A 13,122-nucleotide genomic window follows, 5' to 3' on the forward strand; every position below is an offset into this window, starting at 1 on the left:
AAGACCAAAGCACCCTGACTTTGCAATTAGAATCACTTTATGCTTAACCTGCCTACATTATTAGTACAGGGCTTAGCTCTGACCTGTCAGCGATGCGACAGTTAATTAACTTGATTCACGGCGTGATCCTAAGGCTCGGACTACACTCCGGTCTGATTCTATGTAGGTATATTAAGGTACCTAATCTAATCTAGCTTAAAACATTCAAGGCCTTCCTTTTCGGGTGCCCTCTCTCCACATTCTCTTATGAATTAATGATTTTAATTATACTTATCCATCAGACAAAAAAAACAAATGTCACAGCGCACTGCAGTGCGTGTGTGTACTTCATAGTTCATACAAGCCTGACCACAAAAAATAATTTCGCCATTCACGTGAAATGGTGTTATATTATTTTGGAAGCTATATATTACTAAGTATGGCGTGCAAATATTAAGAGCAATAAAGGGCAACAACATAATTTGAATAAATCATCAAGTAAGATAACTAAAATTTTCAAAAGAAAAATAAAACCGACTTCAAAAACGACAAACACTAAAAAGTAAAAAATAACTTTTGTTTAGCTACACGTGTAATGCACCTAGGTATGAAGTCGAGCGAGCATATTAAAACAAAATTAGAAATCCAAGAGTGAAGCTCGCCCGACTTCATACCTAGGTGCATTACACGTGTAGCTAAACAAAAGTTATTTTTTACTTTTTAGTGTTTGTCGTTTTTGAAGTCGGTTTTATTTTTCTTTTGAAAATTTTTTATTTCACAATTTTTAGTGGCCCCACTGTACTATAATATGCTGTGCCCAGTTAAAACCCTACTGTTTACTAAGCTATTACACTGATCGCGAGCAATTTGCTCCTATCCATTGAGGAGTTCTGTTCTTCATCTCCGAAGATATTCATCAGATCTTCACCAAATTTATATGGGACCACCTGCACAGTATATCCTTTCAAACAAAAAAAAAAATTTCCAAATCGGTCCAGGGGTCTTTGAGTAATCGGGGAACATACATAAAAAATATAAAAAAAAATATAAAAAAAAAAAAAAAAAAAAAGATCCCGACGAATTGAGAACCTCCTCCTTTTTTGGAAGTCGGTTAATAAAGCAACAAAAATGTATTAAAGAAAAAGGTAATATAAGAACAAGGAGCTATTAGCTGCTCGCCTCTACCGGGCGTCAATAAGATATTGGGGAAAAATAGTCCAGAAATGCGATATTTCTTCATAGATACGCGATACGCCGGGATAATGTTGAACGCAACGCCCCAGTCGGAACACTAGCGGTAATCCCATATAACTGACACGGAAATCCCTTTTATTTTAAGTTTCCTTGTAGAGCTGAATCTTTTATGTCGGTGATTAAATCGGATTGTTCACACGAATTTTAAAATAAAATCCCCAAATCTTTTCAGGATTTGTCTTTGTGTAAAATTTAATGTATAAATCTTCATGAACGCGCAAGTGGGTTTTGACACTTAAAAGAGCATTTTCAGTAATAGATATCATTGTCATCATTCAATAGACGTCCACACTCCACTGCTTTGACATAGGTTTCTTATAGAGGCTTCCTAACCAAAACACACAGAGTCTGGATACAAACATACATAAATACATAGTAGATAGATAGAAGTCTTTATTGCACACAAAAACATGTAAACCAACAACACAGAAGGAAGAAAACAGAAAAAATATAGAGAAAATAGGAATAGTACATACATACATCGTACATACATACATTATATACATACATACATAGCCTGCTAAAATCATAAAATTTTTTGGCTTTGCCGCAGTCGAGTAAAAAATAATGTCATTGGGTCTTCTAAAAATAGGTACCTTACTTATATGGAGAAGACACAGCTTCACGTAAGTACTTTGTATGATTGTAATCACGCACAAACGTTGAGGTACAACTTTTCGACTTACCGCATTAAACTCGACGCGTAAAAGGCTTTGTTATTGTCGTTTTCATTTATTTTTATTACACAACTTTTTGTCTATATACAAATGAGATTCTTTTAAAAGCACGAATTTACGATAAAGGCGTATATTTCAGATAACAATCCAATTGTCTCGGAGAGCTGTAAAGTCTGTCGCTTCGCGCGTATTGGGAGGAAGAGATACTAAAAGACAGGCGATTATGTTAATCTTTTCTCTGTTACCGGTATCAATTTTGGTTTATTGCACGTTTCAATTTTATAGAAATGGAGGAAAGAGATAAAATGGGGATTATACAGGGTGTAACTAGAACGCTAGCAAAAACAAAGACAGGTGTTAGTACCTACTAATAAGATACCATAAAAACTACGATTTAAAAAGAAAAACATATTTGTTTTTATAATTCACAATATATTGCAAATAAAACATCTGACTAACGCTAAAGGTCTACAAACGTTCGGTAAATTAGGATAATCGAAGTCAATGCCGCGTCGTAGGTCGGGCATTGACCCGAGTTTTGCACGCTATACAATGCGGGTTTGAAAAATACTAAATCACTAAAGCTACAATATAAGGTAAATGGTTACTGGCATTGGATTGTGTTAAGAGTGTTGAACCGGTATGAGCTATTCTTAAGCTATTTTGCCCCCCTATATTTTATTAAACACTACATTTATGTAAAACATTTATATACTACTTTGTAGAATATTTCCTGTTTTATTAAATTGACAGACAACATTTTGCAATTTATTCATAGTTTATCTTTTATTGCCTAAAATACCAAAAGACTATTACTGAATTTTGGATTTCGTGTCATCTTTGACGTTCACTACATCAAAAGTTACTTGGTAGATTCTCACAAAGAAATATATTTACCAAAGAAAAGGTCCTGAACTAATAAGAAGACAGAACCAAATCTTTCGTTTGGCATTTTTTACATTATAAAAATTCAAACAAAAAAGTCATAATTTCATAAAACTACAGACACATAAAACTGTCATTTAGGTGGGTTATTTATCTTCATTTATAAATAAAACTAAGTACTCATTAAAGAAGAACATATTGGCAATATATACAGAAAAAAAAATCTAAATTTAATTAATATTTTTTTCCAAAAAATAATCTTGAAACACACTACAAAACCGTGCAACGAGCAGTAGTAAATTGAACTAGGAAATCAGTACCGGCCGAGGCCTCTCCGAGAACGGACGTAACGCTTGTTTGCTTAGCAATTGTTATCGGATTATTTACAATTTACCAGAAATTGTAGTGCGACTATCACTTCTCAATACTAGGTATTTTTAATACTCGCTATTTTTTCTTAAAGATAGATAAAAACTTTTTGTATGTTTTTAAATTGTGTTTATATGATGCTGTAAGGAATTGCATTCCTAAATCCTGGTGATCCCTCGGGATTTTTAAAGGATCATCCGTTTAGATGTTTTTACGTGGTACAGAAATGCGTTGCACCCCGGGGACGTGCTATTACGGATAGGCTACTTTTGTCCTGGAAAATCAAAAGTTCCCACGGGATTTTTAGAAACCTAAATCCACGCGGGCGAAGCTGCGGGCATCAGCTAGTTAATAAATAAGTATTGCCTCGAGCAAATAGCTGCATTGGTATCTATTGTTCCCTTTCATTGAAAGGGAACAATTTAATTTTCAAAATTTGAAAAGATTGTAAAACGCGATTTCGGTAGAGAATAGATTAATGCCTATCAGAGCAGTGGCATTGATCTATATTTTTAATAATTTCTAAAAATTAAATTTTTAACTGTTTAAATTTTACATGGGTTTGACATTTATTTCAAAAGCTTTTATAAATTTGTAAAACTCAATAATCAAGGTTTCATTATACTGTTTGTGATAAGGAAAACCATGTTTTTTAAATAAACAGAAAGTTAAATTTTGTATAATTAGTTATTGACTAGAATTATAACTTTTCAGAATTAAATATTCTTAAAGGCTTATAGTTTTACAGTTATTACCGGCTGACAATGCTATATGCCAATACCCTTGCTATTTGTCCTAGCCGCTAAATAAAATTTTGATGATTCATCGTCCTTTTATGGCATTAGCGCGGTTTCTTGTATTCCATTATTTCTTTTTTTGCATTTGCATAATAGCATTAGTTTATTGTCTTTTACAGCATTAGTACGGTATTTTGTATTTAGATTTTGGTTTTATACATTGTACACTCTAGCATAACACCTGAAACAATAGGATAATTACTATCATTTGCACGTGGTCATCCCTCGTGGATCTTTATGATGGTTTTATTTTTGAATAAAACAATTCTTTATCCAACTAAGGGAGGACTGAGTTTTCGGCAGCTATGTATAGTACGTGACAGGTCGAGATGGCAATCGAGGTATGAGGCGGGGGACGTTCTGCACACCCGCACGTCACCCGCGCTATCCCGCACCGGATTAGCCCAGGGATTGTGTGGGTGTGCGGGGCGTCCCTACCTTGATTGCCATCACAACCTGTCACGTGTTGTGTTGCGTGTTTGTTTGTTTATCGACTCATCAATTCACTTATTACTGCCAAACAGCACATTAAATTTTGATAAATGAGATCTCTCTTTGGCTTAGCTTTACCATTCCGTATGTTAGAGGCTATATTGTCATATGTCATAAAATTTTCCTATATGTCATAAAAGAACTTATCATAATCAAAACTAATGTAAGAGATATAACCTACAAAACCCAAAAAGTATATTGAAATTGGTATTACCTACACAAGACATGAAAAAGAAATGTATATCAAGAAAAAATAAACTTGAAATAGATGGATTGAGTTCGATATCAAATCATAGCAGTTACTATGAAAATTTCGAATACACGTATATAATGATTTATACATATTCAAATATAAATCAATCATCTGCGGTGAAGTCTTTAAAAGTAGTTGGTGGGTTTTTGTACTTTCAGTTTTGAACTTTATCTTATTTTGTTTTTGTATCCCTAGTTGACTCGCGTAGCAGTGCACTTATTTTTGATGAATAAATACCTACTCAAGTGTAACATCTGCATTTTTGTACCTGTTAATCCCTTTCATTGTACTGTCCATTGTTTTGCGCTTACGGTAAGTACGATTTAGTACTAACAATAAAATTTGAAAAGAAATTGCTCAATGTCTTTATGAGTATTAGTAGCATTGCATTATATTTTCGATAATATTGCAAATTAAATATTTAAGACTGTTTAAATTTTAGACGGATTTCACATTTATTTTACCAGCCTTTATAAATATATATGTGAAAATTAATATAGTAGGTGTAATTATTTATACTGTGCATGATAAGGGAACCATATTTTCGTGAATATGTATAAGGAAAGTTGAATTTTGTATAATTTCTTGACTCTCTTATACTTACACAAGTATATAAAAGATTAGTATTAAGTACTGACTACAATTATAAGTTTTATTCATCGTACTTAATCTATAAAGACAATACACTGTTTTAAAAAACATCACTGTTTTAAAAAAACGACAAACTAACACCACATACTTAAAAATATTGAAAAAATAATCCGTGTGAAAATCGTCTAGGATCAAAACGGGTTGTTATAAACTAAACTGAACTCGGTACGTTCGTTCACGGAAACAAACAAAGAACCTCGGGTAAATACCTAAACTTGCCAACCAGGGTCATGCGTTAACGCTCTTAAGGTAGTAAAATAATAACGCTAAATTTCTGCTAGCGGTTACATACTGTATAAGGTCGTAAGCATAAACAGTCTCGATCACTCGGTCTTCATGATTCTAGGTCACCGGAAAGTATCCTATAAGTTTTGATTATATGCGAGTGTCAAAATGCGCGGTAATGGCAGAATTTTTAATTGCCTAGTCTTAAAAACTTGCTTTTTTACAATTCCAAGGAACCGTAAGGAGACCTAATGTGTTTGATATTAATTAGGTATATCTGTCCATTTCAGATCCAGAAATGTACCCAAGCTACGACAGAATGGGAAGTTAGGGATGGCTCGAAGCGGAAAAGGGGAAGACAAAGAAAACGTTGGGTCGATGACATAAAGAAAACAGCTGGATCACTATGGACAAGAAAAATACAAGACAGATTCATTTGGAAAAACCTGGAGGAGGGAGGCCTGTGCGTCAGAAGACGTGCTGATCGCAATAGAACCAAAGTGCAATATCTAAATTGTAAATGTAAATTCAGCAAAAAAGGCTTTATTTATTTATTTAGGTATATCTGTACCAACCCCTGCTAGGTGGACGGATGACATCAGGCGCTTTGGAAGCCTCTAACCTAACCTAGCCCAACCTAACCTAATAACCTAACCTACCTGATCTAATGCCCAACAGTGGAATGTGGGACAGTAACTAGTACTGTAACCTTCACTTCGGGGGTATTATAAACTTTTAATTTACACTTGTTTTCTTTTAAGGTACGAAAACCTAATGACCATATTATATTACGGTGTATTTAGTGCATAATGTGAAATAAATCACTCTATCATTTTATTTTACCTAAGTATTCTTTTTGATCGTAGTTTTACAACTAATAGTAATTAAAACTGACCAAAATAAATTACAAGCCATTAATATGGTAGGACATCAATAACGAATAAGTAGGGATCGATCAGGCAAAGTTCTCTTCTCAAGAACGTGCTTCAGTGACGTGACTTTGATGAATTATTCCCTTACGTGACTATTCAATGTTCATTCACGCTCATACCTAATATGGGTTGCGATGTTATTTTTAACGTTTATAACACTTAAATATGAGGATAACATGTTATAAGGAGTGCGATTTTATTGTTATCGTTTATAACAGTTAAATGAGGAAATAATAATATTATGGAAGACTTTTCCAAACAAATTTGCAACTTTTGCAATAAGTACGGTGTGCGGGGCGTCCTGCCGCCTCATACCCCGATTGCCATCTCGATCTGTCGCGTACTATAGGTGGCCTATTTCTGTTGGATAAAAAAGGTGATACCTACCATGGTTAAAGCCTATACGCACGGTCAATAGTTGCCCGGCAATTCAGTCGATGGCGATTGCCGTGTATTATAATTATAATGTGCACGGAATTGCCGGCCACCCGGGCGACTCGGCGAGTTGCTGCGAAGTGGCAACTCGCAGGCAACTGACTAGTCTCCGCAACTTATATTACCACGGGTTTTTATGGGAGCGTTCACACGAGAGCAACTTTAGACGTGACTAGACATCGCGCAGAAAAGTGATCTGGGCTTTTGTGACGAAAATTGTGATATTTTGCACTTTACCTGTGAAACTATCAGAAATACTGACTTCTATGAGCAATAATACCTACTGTCACAAAGAGCGTGTACGACTTAAAAAAACAGCGCAGAACAATAATGATCAAAAAATGTGGAATGAAAACAATTTCCAACGAAAACAGCACATATTATATCACAATATTCCTCTCGATGCGACAGCCGCTTTGTCTTGCTTCTTTTTCCTCATATTTCCCGCTTGATTTGTGTTCTATGAGTGTTCCGCCGCGCTCGAAGAATATTGGATATCTGTCTAAAAGTTATAAGATTTTGCATGCCGAGTTCAAACTTTGACTCGTGTAACGTGAATCCACGTATGGAATGCAATCGACTTCTTTCATAATACTGACGCTTGAAGTGTTAAACTTTTTCAAAGATAAAATATGAGACTTTTATAGATGAGTTCAGAGTAAGTAATAACCAACGTGTTTGGTTGCAGAACACACCCATATTATTTGAAACTGTTAAGATAGCTAAATTATTAGAACCTAAATATTGTTATACTATCTGGACCCACCGTATCCGTAAAGTGTTAGATTGTTTCTCAAAGCACCTTGGCATTACCGCTACAATGATTCTCCCGCTGAAGCATTCAAGTGGATTCGAAAAAAAAAAACCGGAAGGGTACTCGGGTAATTTGTCCGACATTTTGCACGATAAATCAAAAACTATTATGCATAATAATAAATAAAAATCTGTTTTAGAATATTAAGGTAAAGCTCATTCATATGATACCCCACTAGGTATAGTTATCTTACTTTGAAAATTGAGACACATTTTTTTTTAATGATCCACAAACAACCATGTGAACCACAAATCCACGGTTATTGCATTTATTCCTGTAGGTACTTGTGCTATAAGACCTACCTACCTGCCAAATTCCATGATTCTAGGTCAACGGGAAGTAATCTATAGGTTTTCTTGACAGACACGACGGACGGATGGAAGGACGGCCAGACAGACAGACAGACAGACAACAAAGTGATCCTATAAAGGTTCAGTTTTCCTTTTGAGGTACGGAACCCTAAAAAACAGAAAGACGTTACGACATCCCACGGGGTTGCATGGCATAATAACGCACAATATGATCACATCTAGTCGCTTATGTGCCTGGACATAAAATGGACTGCTGCCGCATGTATGTAGGTATTATTGCATGACGCTCCGGCATAAAACAGTCTTTAGTCAAATCAAAAAACCTTTACCCCTAAACTAACCCAACAGAGAATCAAATCTACAACTTGTTCGTAGGCAACATAATTATTTTAGCGTTGTGCTATAAAGAGCCAGGATATTATATTTTTAAAAGGGTCCAGGGTTAATAACATCCGCTGACTTGCGACTAATAACCGCATTCCTAAACTGTGGCATTTTATTCCGCATTCCGTTAAATCATTATTTAAACCATGAGATCGTCGATTTAAACTATGTAAGTATACAGAGTATTACCAGAATGCTAGTAAAACTTAGCGTTATTATTATACTACCCTAACATACTCCAATGCCAATATCCATTTGCCTTATCTTGTAGTTTTAGCGATTTAGTATTTTCCAAACCCGCATTGTATATGGCGCGCAAAACTCAGGTCAATGCCTCACCTACGACGCGGCATTGACTTCGAGTGACCTATTTACGGAACATTCGTTGACCTCTGGCGTCAGTCAGATGTTTTATTTGCAATATATTGTGAACTTAAAAAAAAAATGATTTTTTAAATTTTTTTTTCGTAGTTTTTTTGGAATCCGTACCGCAAAAGGAAAAACGGAACCCTTAAAGGATCACTTTGTTGTCTATCTGTTTGTCTGTCTGTCCATTTGGCCGTCGGTTCGTCTGTCCGTCTGTCGTGTCTATCAAGAAAACCTATAGGGTACTTTCCGTTCACCTAGAAATCATGAAATTTGGCAGGCAAGTAGGATAGCATTCTGATTACACCCAGTATTTTTCGAGAGTAGATCAGGTCGTACTCAGTAATGAGACAGCGATGGGTTTATCATGTGATGATTGATTCACGTGTCGTGCCGCATTTGCAACGAAATAAAGCAAACCTCTTAAAAATGTAGAGAGGTTATTATACTTAGTAAAACTTATGCTACATAAAAATGACGCTTCCTTTATGTCATTAACATTTCATTTGTTTACGTCTTTTAAGATGAAAATTAATTACTTGCTCCCCATTGTTGAATTATGAACAACACGAAAAGCTCATTAATTAGGGAAGTAATGAAACAAAATCAAATTTCTTTCTCCATTTTCATCTTAACGTAAATAAAATTTGTACATTGCTCTGTTGTATAATTAGAAATAATAGGCTTTAATTCTCATTATGAAATGTTTTGCTAAGTTTATATTATTATTCAACCATATTTTATTTATAGCTCGTGTATAAAATTAATCCTACGTCTACTAAAATACATACCGGAATCAGAGTCTTGGAATTAGTTATTCGTAGGGGCTTTCACGCCCCGGAGCTGCATATACGAGTATCAATATTTATATATTATATTATTATATTAGGTATATGAACATTAAAAGGTTTCTTGGGAAAAAATCCCTCAAAACTTGCCCAGCATCTAGATTAGCATAACATCTTGCTTAGCGGGGCATGCAGCTTAGCGGGTCATTTAGCTCAACGGGACCTCTTGTATGGGATATCTATAAAAAAACATCAAAAGCAAGAGAACTTGCCTAGCATCTAGGTTAGCGAGACATCTAGCATGCAAAATACACGATAAAAAGCACTCTTAAACAACCAACTATAGCAATAGTCCAGTCGAGCTAACGGTGTTATCGACTAATTACATTTACTCGCTTAATCGCACAAATATCGCTGGAACTCCCATTGAGCTGTAATTGCTATGGTCTGCCGTTACGTGCTTTTATCGCTTTTGTTAATGTTAAAACCTGACCACTTGATTGTGACTGCATGGTTATACGGTCGCTATACTCGTATTCGAAACAAAGATCGCATTTTGCCAATTTAGAACAGCTAGTAAAATTGGATACGACTTTTTCCCCCAAATTCGAATTTCTCAAAATTCTAGACTAAATACGTCTTCAAGAACATTGGGACATTTCTCGCATGTGGTAAAGAAATATGCGGAGGACTTCATTAGAGATTTAAGAGGGGTCTCTCCGTCACTCGCTTCATACAAACATAGTTCCAATTTCATTTGAATATTAAGCAACCAAAGTCCATGAAATTTTGCAGACATATTCTAGAAACTAATATCTATGTCTATGGTTTTCCAGATTTCTGTTAAAATATTCGGTTTCAAAGTTACGCGGTTTTAAAAATTTACATACAAATCTTTGAGCCCCTGTAATTTTAAAACTACATATTTTTAGAAAAATCTAAAACACCACTGATTTTTTTGCATGTATATAAATGTAGTTAAGGAGCTTGAGAGTGATATAAGCTACATTTATTCCGGAAAGTCAAAAAGTTCCAACGGGATTTTTAAAGACCTAGATTCACACGGATGAAGTCACTGGCATTTGCTAGTTCTCAACAATATCATAATATACTAAAACTGGTACTAAATATACCGTGTCACAAGAAAAGTAAAGTTTTTAAAAGGTACTTTATAAAGCAAAGTGGAAACCTCCTCTCTGAGAAAATTAAACCACGAATATTTAATGGATCTTACCTCAATTCCAAAAAGCCAACTGCGGTAAGAGCGACTCGTTGACTTCAATAAGATTTCGATTAGTTCGAGAAAATAACTTCCTTTCAAACTTTCAACTGTGTAGCGAGTTAGAGGAAAGTGGCACGAGGAAGGCGTTTAGTTTCGAATTTGGTCTACTTTTTTACCTTAACCATTTTGCGGGTATTAAACCGCTACGCTGTGAAAAGAAATTTTTGACCTCCCTGGCGGAGTGGTGAGCGCTGTGATCGTATAAGTGGGAGGCCTCGGGTTTGATTCCTGGCCGGGCGAATTGGGAATATAAAATTTCTAAATTGTCTCTGGTTTGGTTTGTCCGGAGGCTCCGGCTATTGCCAGTTACCCTACCAGCAAAATTGTGCCACCAAAACGATTTAGCGTTCTATGGTGTAACATACATAGTTTCACACAACTTAAGTTTTGAATTGTTGAGTCCGCCTAATCAAATACGTCCACGTCCAGTTTCTAGAGCATTAAATAATTAGATATAATATGTTTCCCTACTATTGTGGCAATGAAAGGCATGTAGGATGACAACTAACTTTTATTGCTAAATACCCACAACACTTCCAAAGTTTATCACACTAATAATATTATAAAGGAGAAAGTTTGTATGTGTGTGTGTGTGTGTGTGAGTGTGTGTGTGTGTGTGTGTGTGTGTGTGTGTATGTTTGTTACTCCTTCACGCAAAAACTACTGGACGGATTGGGCTGTTTAGAATGGAGATAGATTATACCCTGGATTAGCATCAAAGAGTTCCCACGGGAATTTTAAAAAACCTACATCCACGCGAACGAAGTCGCGGGCATCAGCTAGTACTGAAATATGTATGTACCTACTCCTACATCAAATTGTACAAGCACACTATTCAGGTAGGTAGAGAATGTTTCTGAATATCAATAATATTATAATCACTGAATGTAAGGTAATTTCGATGATAGGTATACGGTATCGCATGAATGTGTAAAATTTACAAATTCATGATATTGTATTCAAACCAAGTTGGAACGAATGGATCGAGTGAAATAATGACAAAATAAATGCGAATGCTAAACAAATAATTTCCACCAATTCAATAGGTCGTACAGTACGAAATATATTTCCTAGTAACAACAGCCAATTACACAATACAATTATTATTCGAATACAAAATCCTTTATATTTTGGTGGAAAATTTTCATAAAACAATGTTAATTCCCTACACAAAAGACAATCCCGTGGCTCCACGAAACGTTCGGATGTTTCAACCATTCTGCCATTAACATGTAGGTATGCGAATGCTACGCTTTTAATACTCAGCTAATGTAAACAGTCATTTAAAACTCTTCTGGCAGAAAAATAAACACACAAATTGACAAAATGTTTTGGTGTTAAATTTTTAAAGATTTGTTTTTCTTGATAAATGATAAAAGATCTTTATTTGCAAAAAAACGTATCCGCTAATAGGCATGCAAATATTTATAGTTTACTATTGATGAATGATTGATTGATAACTAGCTGATGCCCGCGACTTCGTTCGCGTAAATTTAGGTTTTTAAAATCCCGTGGGATCTCTTTGATTTTCGGGATAAAAAGCAACCTATAGGCAGTGGCGTGCACAGTGTTTGAACCTAGGGTCAGCATTGGTTAAGTTAGCCTAACCTAGGTATACCTATTTAATTACATGTCACTAGGCTACTTCAATAGGGTAAGCAGTACTTTTATACCACTATGACTTGCACGCCACTGCCTATAGGTACTTTCAGGTCTTTAACTATATCCATGCAAGAAATCGCGTCAAGCCGTTTTTGCGTTGCGGCATGATTGAAGGATAAACCAACACACACACATACAACAAACTCAATTTCGTGTTATATGATAATATGGGTAGTAGGTACGTGATGGGTAGTGATATGGATAGTGAAACTGTGGTATTGATGGATAGTGATATTAGAGATGTTTTACTAATTTGTATCATCTGTATGCCAATACAAATGGTAGGTACTCACTACTCATCATAGCCTTTGTCGTTACACAACACAAAATTACATTTCCATTTTAAATTTAAAGTAAGAGTTAGATTGTAAGCGAATGAATTGAAAAACCCACAAGCTCCAAATTAAATCTGTTTCGTAAATACATTTTGTACGTGCAGCAATTTAAAACAATGAAAATAGTAAATAAGACTCCGGGGTAATACGAGAACCGAGTACCGCCTAACACGATTTGTGCATCAGAGTTCTGTGTGCTTAGTATGAGATGTTACATCTCACCAACGCTGA

Source organism: Maniola jurtina, chromosome 14 (genome assembly GCF_905333055.1).
Source record: "Maniola jurtina chromosome 14, ilManJurt1.1, whole genome shotgun sequence".
Taxonomy (NCBI): domain Eukaryota; kingdom Metazoa; phylum Arthropoda; class Insecta; order Lepidoptera; family Nymphalidae; genus Maniola; species Maniola jurtina.